The 8,741-nt window shown below is 35.9% G+C and overlaps 2 non-coding genes across 2 annotated transcripts; both read right to left on the reverse strand.

Annotated features, from left to right (window-relative positions):
• Positions 1–7: 7 nt before the first annotated feature.
• On the reverse strand, positions 8–80 carry Trnar-ucu. Its single transcript has one exon. It is a non-coding gene; the product is annotated as a tRNA-Arg (tRNA).
• Positions 81–934: 854 nt separating this feature from the next.
• On the reverse strand, positions 935–1,007 carry Trnar-ucu. Its single transcript has one exon. It is a non-coding gene; the product is annotated as a tRNA-Arg (tRNA).
• Between the last annotated feature and the right edge of the window lie 7,734 nt (positions 1,008–8,741).

Genomic DNA, 8,741 nt, shown 5'->3' on the forward strand with positions numbered 1-8,741 from the left:
CAAAAAACACCCCTGCTGGGATTTGAACCCAGGATCCTCGGATTAGAAGTCCGATGCCTTATCCACTAGGCCACAAGGGCTTGTGACGAGGAATGGCGTAAATATCAAAAGTGAATGCGGTGATAAAAACCATAGTAACAATGACCTACCTCAAATTTACCTGAGAGCCGGTTTTACCAATGTGTGGGGAGTGGTATAGGGTGCTTCACAGGTTTGGAATGAGGGACATCATAACGATGCGTATTAGGTACAAGGAATTATTATAGGGTGTTCTGGAGAATAAATTAGTTTTATCAAAATTCGTACTCATCCTCTATGACTCTCTGAAAACCGGTTCCGAGAAGATCTGCTTGACATTAGTAAGACATATTGTCATTCATTAGCTTCAGTAGGTACAAGAATAACTTGAATAAACTTATTATTGTTCTTGTTTTTAGCTATTTTTTTCTATTTTTCCCCTCTTGCAAAAAAATCTCCCTTCTTTTGAGAACATAACTTAAGACTGAACTGAACCACTGAACATTCACGGTGTGTTTATGTACCGGGCTAGGATGAGCTCGGACGACGTGGGATAGCTGTTCCGGCGGCAATTTTTAAAATTTATTTTATATTTATTTTTGTTTGCTTTGTAATTCGCTTGTTTTTAATAGCTAATATAAATGAAAAGTATAATAAAAACGTGCAAACTAGAGATAAAAAGTAAAAAATGAATTCAGATTGTACAAGTTGCAAAAAAAATCAAAATTTCGAATTTCCCGCCAATTTTACACGCTTAAAGGCCGACAATGGCCTAGCTCAGCCCTGTACATAAACACACCCTTAAGCCTAGATATTTCAAAATAATAATGCAAAAAAAATCTCCCTTCTTTTGAAAACATAACTTAAGTCTGAACAGCTGAACATTTAGCCTAGATATTTCAAAATAATAAAAAAACACCCCTGCTGGGATTTGAACCCAGGATCCTCGGATTAGAAGTCCGATGCCTTATCCACTAGGCCACAAGGGCTTGTGAAGTTTGCCGGCATAAAAAGAACATGTAGATGCGGTGGAATTAATTATTTAGATTTGGACCTATGTATAATGCTTAATGCTGCCTACATAGGAGTACCTATTTATAGACTGCAGCGGCATCGTGCTTCTTGCATTGATAATACCGAATGGGAGTCACACAGGTCCGCGCATAATATGGTTATTGTTCTTGAAAAGTAAACAGTGTTATGGACACGCAAATTTTAGTTGCGCAAGGTCGCGCGATGCCGCCTGAAAGTCCAAACCTGTTACAACGATATAGACCCTTCACACTGAAGTCACGCGACTTTGATCTCCTAGCTAGAGTGTAAGGGGTGCCTCTCTATAAGGCGTGTAAGGCGCTTCTACGCTTCCAGTGTGCTGCTTAAGGCGCGCAGGCCTTATAAATCTTATAATCTACAATGTAGATTCTACATGCTTTTGGGACTCCCAGTATGATAATTGTAGAAATGAAAAGTCAGGTAAAAGATTGCGTTACATATTAGATGTTACATAATCGTGTTCTTTTCTCCTTTTATAAAGAGTAGGTGTTGATGCGATAATGTTGTGTGTTGCATATTCTATGTTCCTTATAGGTATATTATTATTTTAATTTTATAAAATTCTGCGGGCTAACCTCTAACCCCATGTAGTGGTTTACTTAACGCCGTATTTTGGGATTGTCAGTTAAAGTTCCACGCCACCTAAAAGCAATGTTTAGTTCGATTAGTAGACAACTAGACAATATGTAATTTTATTTGAAATAATAAATTAAGCAATTGAGCCAAAAAAACTTTGACCCTGGCGAAAATTAAACCCTGGGTCCTCCACCGTGCCAGCTTCGTGGGATACCTGCGGAGGTTGCTTGGAGGTGCGGATGAAAGGTTGCGCAACTTGCACGGGTATAAACTGCGCGGTTATCTGGTACACACACCTGTTGATTGTCTCTTACCTCTCCTCTTATCCCCCCATATTTCATTACCCCTTCCCAATTTCTTTCCTTATTTCCCCCTTCTCACCCTTCTCTTTCAACCTTTTGAGAATCTTCGATCCCATGTCCTCAAGGATTTGGGAAATTCAGTGAGGTGAAGTTTATTTATGTAGATTTTTACTTTCTATTACTACAGTATAGCGGAGCTATACTAGTAATGAAAGTATTGCAATCGGTCCAAATTTTCAAAATCGGGAAATGGGTGGAAATATCCGTTTTGGGGTCCCCTGATTCCAAAAAAGTGGTTTTTAGCCCATGGTCTGTACGTAACGTACGTACGTACGTAACGTACGTACGTACGTAACGTACGTACGTACGTAACGTACGTACGTACGTAACGTACGTACGTACGTAACGTACGTACGTACGTAACGTACGTACGTACGTAACGTACGTACGTACGTAACGTACGTACGTACGTAACGTACGTACGTACGTAACGTACGTACGTACGTAACGTACGTACGTACGTAACGTACGTACGTACGTAACGTACGTACGTACGTAACGTACGTACGTACGTAACGTACGTACGTACGTAACGTACGTACGTACGTAACGTACGTACGTACGTACGTACGTACGTACTACAGGTTTAAATGGGAAAAAGTAGAAAGTTGTGAACAAAATATCTCAAGAACGGTTTGTCGTAAAGCGATGAAATTTGGTATGCTATCCCGGTATGGTCCAAGAACGCGACTGTAACAATTTGGTAAAAATCGGACAGTCACCCATCCAGATATTAACCAAAGTAATTGTTACTAAACCCTCATTTCGTGGAAAATGTTGAAAAGGTTGTGAACAAAATATCTCAAGAACGGTTTGTAGTAGAGAAATGAAATTTGGTATGCTATCCCGATATGGTCCAAGGACGCGACTGTAACAATTTGGCAAAAATCGGATAATCACCCATCCAGATATTAACCAAACTAATTGTTGCTTAACCCTCATTTCGTGGAAAAATATCTCAAGAACGGTTTGTCGTAGAGAAAAGAAATTTGGTATGCTATCCCGGTATGGTCCAAGAACGCGACTGTAACAATTTGGTAAAAATCGGACAGTCACCCATCCAGATATCAACCAAAGTCAATGTTGCTTCGAACTTCGAAAAAATCGATACTCCCCTGTGTCAACAAATTTCCCTTTTATTACATTTTTTTACTTTCTATTACCTTTACGTATAGGGAACCTATACAAGGTAATGAGAAAGTATTGCAATCGGTCCAAATTTTCAAAATCGGGAAATGGGTGGAAATATCCGTTTTGGGGTCCCCTGATTCCAAAAAAGTGGTTTTTAGCCCATGGTCTGTACGTTACGTACGTACGTACGTACGTACGTTACGTACAGACCATGGGCTAAAAACCACTTTTTTGGAATCAGGGGACCCCAAAACGGATATTTCCACCCATTTCCCGATTTTGAAAATTTGGACCGATTGCAATACTTTCTCATTACCTTGTATAGGTTCCCTATACGTAAGGGTAATAGAAAGTAAAAATGAGCTGGTCCCTTGGATCGTACCTATGTACATACCTATCGTACCTATGTACATATCGTACCTATGTGATTTCGCGATTATGTTCGCGGATTTGGATTTGTTCGCGGATTTGGCGATTATGTTCGCGGATTTGCCGATTATGTTCGCGGATTTTGCGATTATGTTCGCGGATTTCGCGATTATGTTCGCGGATTTCGCGGATTTCGCGATTATGTTCGCGGATTTCGCGATTATGTTCGCGGATTTGGCGATTTTGTTTGCGGATTTGGCGATTGTTCGCGGATTTTGCGATTATGTTCGCGGATTTGGCAATTATGTTCGCGGATTCGCGTCCCGAATAAGTTTTGGATATTTGGCAAGCCTACCTCTATCCAAACCTCTTTAAAAAAGTCGAAATAACTGCAACCCCTGCGGGAGTCATTATGCTTACAACTTCGAGAGTAAATTTCTTCAGGCTTACAGCCTGCAATACAACATTAACAAGGAATTCCTTTAGGCTTAAAATTTCATTGGAAATTCCTTCAGGCCTACAAGATCCAAGAGTAACTTTCTTCGGTGTTAAAAAAATTGACACGAGAGAGCTCAATTTTTCAGGCACTTTCAGCCATCTCACTGAAGAGACTAAGGAAAGTATATCATGGAACAGGTAGGTATTGGCAGTGGGGTTGAAGGGAATAATAGGTGGAACAAGCTCCTCAGGTGTTAAATTTACAGTGAAGTGAAGTGGGCCGTGAAATTATTATGGAGGATAACAAGATGAATTTTCTTCCTTGCACAAATTTAAAGTTTGGAAAAATAAATAGAAAGTAAAAAGAAAGGTACACCTACCTACCTATCCTACCAAAAAGATATTTTCAACGATAACGGTACCTACTTACCTATAATATTACGAGTATTTTATGAATACTTTCTTTAAATAAAGTTCTTTGGTACCTAAGCGAAGGTTCAATTTTAATCTAATGTCCTACCTGACGCAGTAATACCGTACAAAGATATCCTTAGTTTGACATTGACTATAGTGTGTCTAGATCAATGTGACAGCAAAAAAATAGGCATTGTTGCCAAACATGTCACATGTGCAATGGTAGAGAATCTTTAAACCCTTTTCACTATCCTCTCCTCCTCTCCTTTCTCAGCCACATCCATTCTAAACCGCATACTATCGAACTTTTTGTTTGATTTCGCGGATTTCGCGATTATGTTCGCGGATTTGGTGATTTTGTTCGCGGATTTCGCGATTATATTCGCGGATTTGGCGATTTTGTTCGCGGATTTGGCGATTATGTTCGCGGGTTTCGCGATTATGCTCGCGGATTTCGCGGATTTCGCGATTATGTTCGCGGATTTCGCGATTATGTTCGCGGATTTGGCGATTTTGTTTGCGGATTTCGCGATTATGTTCGCGGATTTCGCGATTATGCTCGCGGATTTCGCGATTATGTTCGCGGATTTCCATAGGCGGTTCTTGCCTAAATTTTTGGGGGGGCTTGATTTTGAAGGTACACCTTCAAAATTTTGATTTAGCTTTATGTAAAAAATCTGGTGTGAACATCACACGACTTTCCTTATCCTATTGAATGATGCTTATTTGAGTATTATTTTACCCTAACTTTTACCATATCTCTAACCGTTTAGTCGGTATAGCTGAAAACCGCCAAAAAACGGTCGAAATCCGTCCAAAAGCGGTCAAAATACCGCCAAGCGCAGCACCTATCTTAACTAAACGTTTTCTGTTGCATCCTTGTCACATTTGTGAACTACATACCAAATTTCAAGTCTCTAACTCATACCGTTCCCGAGATATTGATAAACTAGACCAAAAACCGCCAAAAAGCGGTAAAATGCCGCCAACCAATGCACCGATCTTAACCAAAAGCTTCGTGTCGCATCCTTGTCACATTTGACAGCTACATACCAAATTTCAACTCTCTAGCTCTTACCGTTCTCGAGATATTTTGTTTACAGACAGACAGACAGACACACAGACACACAGACAGACACACAGACAACTTTGGATTAGGCTCTAGGGACCTCAAAACGTGTTTTGACTTTTGACACTAAAAACTGACCATCGAAAATTTGTCTCGATTACATTACCTACTTTCCTTCCTATAGGATAAGGAAAGTATAAAAATCCCCCAAAACCAGTTTTTTTGACTATATGGTTTTCTGAACAAAATTTGCACCACCATTTTCGTGTTCCTGGTAAAAAGACCTTTAATTTGATATATAGGTCGACCAGGTTTGGATAAGTCCTTCTATGGGGACAGACAGATGACACCGAAGCGAATACAATAGCCCGTCCATTATACCTTTTTTATTACTGTCGTAATAATAAAGGAAGGACGGGCTAATGAGAAATCCTTCTTGATCAGCTGGGAACTCATCAAATTCAGGTGATTTGTCATCTAGACATGTTTTCTTTGGAACTCAGTAGTCAGTAGCTTCCCCAGTCATGCTTGTAATCGCTTCATTATTTGGAAATACTCGTACATTAAATAACGTAACAACATTCTATTCTTTCTCATCCTATGTTTCTAATCCAACATATCCAGAAACGCGTAGCAAAATATAAATGTGCACAAACTTGTGTGATTTCATTGTTAACACAAGTTCTCATATCCTATACATATATTGGTCGATATACCGTAACCATAACGTTTCCTCTTGTGTTTTAATTGAATTTCTTGCAACACCGTAAATAGTGGTGTTTTATTATTATTATTATTATTATTATTATTATTATTATTATTATTATTATTATTATTATTATTATTATTATTATTATTATTATTATTATTATTATTATTATTATTATTATTATTATTATTATTATTATTATTATTATTATTATTATTATTATTATTATTATTATTATTATTATTATTATTATTATTATTATTATTATTATTATTATTATTATTATTATTATTATTATTATTATTATTATTATTATTATTATTATTATTATTATTATTATTATTATTATTATTATTATTATTATTATTATTATTATTATTATTATTATTATTATTATTATTATTATTATTATTATTATTATTATTATTATTATTATTATTATTATTATTATTATTATTATTATTATTATTATTATTATTATTATTATTATTATTATTATTATTATTATTATTATTATTATTATTATTATTATTATTATTATTATTATTATTATTATTATTATTATTATTATTATTATTATTATTATTATTATTATTATTATTATTATTATTATTATTATTATTATTATTATTATTATTATTATTATTATTATTATTATTATTATTATTATTATTATTATTATTATTATTATTATTATTATTATTATTATTATTATTATTATTATTATTATTATTATTATTATTATTATTATTATTATTATTATTATTATTATTATTATTATTATTATTATTATTATTATTATTATTATTATTATTATTATTATTATTATTATTATTATTATTATTATTATTATTATTATTATTATTATTATTATTATTATTATTATTATTATTATTATTATTATTATTATTATTATTATTATTATTATTATTATTATTATTATTATTATTATTATTATTATTATTACAAAAACTTTGACTAAAGGTCATTGAAACGTTTGAGTCTTTAGATTTAGACATAACCCTTTTTCTTCGTGGTCCGACCTTCGGCGCTTTGGCCTGTAATTTCATGCTCCGAAAATGATATTAAATAGGAGAGTGAAATAGAAAGGGAAGGAGGAAGAGGAAGAAGCAGAGGAGGAAGAAGAAGAAGAAGGCCACGAAAGAGATTGCAGAGGAGGGAAGACAAAATTCGGAGGTACCTATATAAAATTTCGACTTTTTTTTTCAGCAATAGGAGGAAGAGGAAGAAGCAGAGGAGGAGGAGGAAGAAGAAGAAGGCCACGAAAGAGATTGCAGAGGAGGGAAGACAAAATTCGGAGGTACCTATATAAAATTTCGACTTTTTTTTTCAGCACACAACACAGCACTCTATCAAGCCCCTATTCATTCAAGATGGATTCAACTTTTGTTATAAATTGCCTCATTTTTCATGGACAGTTAGTTAACTCTCTTCCCTTCTAATCTTCCTCTTCCTCCCCTTTTCACTATCCTCTCCTCCTCTCCTTTCTCAGCCACATCCATTCTAAACCGCATACTATCGAACTTTTTGTTTGATTTTCAAGCTTTTTTTTCCTTATAGAATTTGAAGAAAAGCTCTTGACTTATTTGACAATAGGTAACTACTTATTTTTTTTATTTTAAGTCAATATAATGCCTTTAATTTCGTAAGTTCGAGTTTATAGCATCATTTTGTTCGAATGGTAGGTATTCTTCATCCATCTATGCTTCATTCATTGATTTTTTTGTACTTTTTTGTTCATCTTTTTGGTTTGAGTGAGCATCAGGACAGTTAGAATTAGGAAAACCCGGTGATTCTTAGGGATTAACTTACTCATCCCTAGGTTTCTTCACTGGACTCTACGGCTGAAATACGAGTAATCAGGAGTAATGTTCTAAAAGTAGCTATACTGGACTATATTTTTTTCAACCCTATGGCCTCTTCTAAAACACTTTTCATTTGTTTGGTGCGTTCTTCAATTTCACGCCCTCAGCTTTCTCGCTCTCTCTCTCTCTCTCTCCCTCTCCCCCTCCCCCTATATGTCAAAGTTGTCTGTTATATATTTCGATGCCAGCAGGTAAATAGGTTACCCTTTCCCCCTCCACCCCTCTCTTCCTTGTTCTTGATTGATCGATTGGGGGAGTCTAATTTTTGTCGGTTGTTCCTATTTGTTCAACGGTGCTCTCTTTCCCTCTCTTTCTGTCTCCCTCTCCCTCCTTATTTGTCCACTCTTTTTCACTTGCTTCCTCTCTCTGTCTCTCTTTCTCACTTGCTCTCTCTCTCTCGCCCTCCTTTTGTCTCTCACCCTCTCTTCTCTTTCTCACTCTCTGGCTCTCCTTCCCTCTCTCTCTCTCTCTCCCTGCCAAGCCTACTTTTTGCCTCTAACGCTTTTTCTCCTCTCTCCCTCCCTCTCTCTCTCTCTTTCTCTGTCATGTGTACAAACATTTCCTCGTGGTCTTGTGAAATAACCTTCCCCTCTGACCCTTTCCTCCCCTCCCCCGTCAGTTAACATTTAACCCTACCTCCCCCCCGTCTCTCGCCCATAGCCGATACTAGGTAAACTAAACAATTTCTGAACTAGGTAAACTAACCCCCCCCCGTC

This window comes from Diaphorina citri, unplaced genomic scaffold, assembly GCF_000475195.1.
Source record: "Diaphorina citri unplaced genomic scaffold, Diaci psyllid genome assembly version 1.1 scaffold18, whole genome shotgun sequence".
NCBI classification, from domain to species: domain Eukaryota; kingdom Metazoa; phylum Arthropoda; class Insecta; order Hemiptera; family Psyllidae; genus Diaphorina; species Diaphorina citri.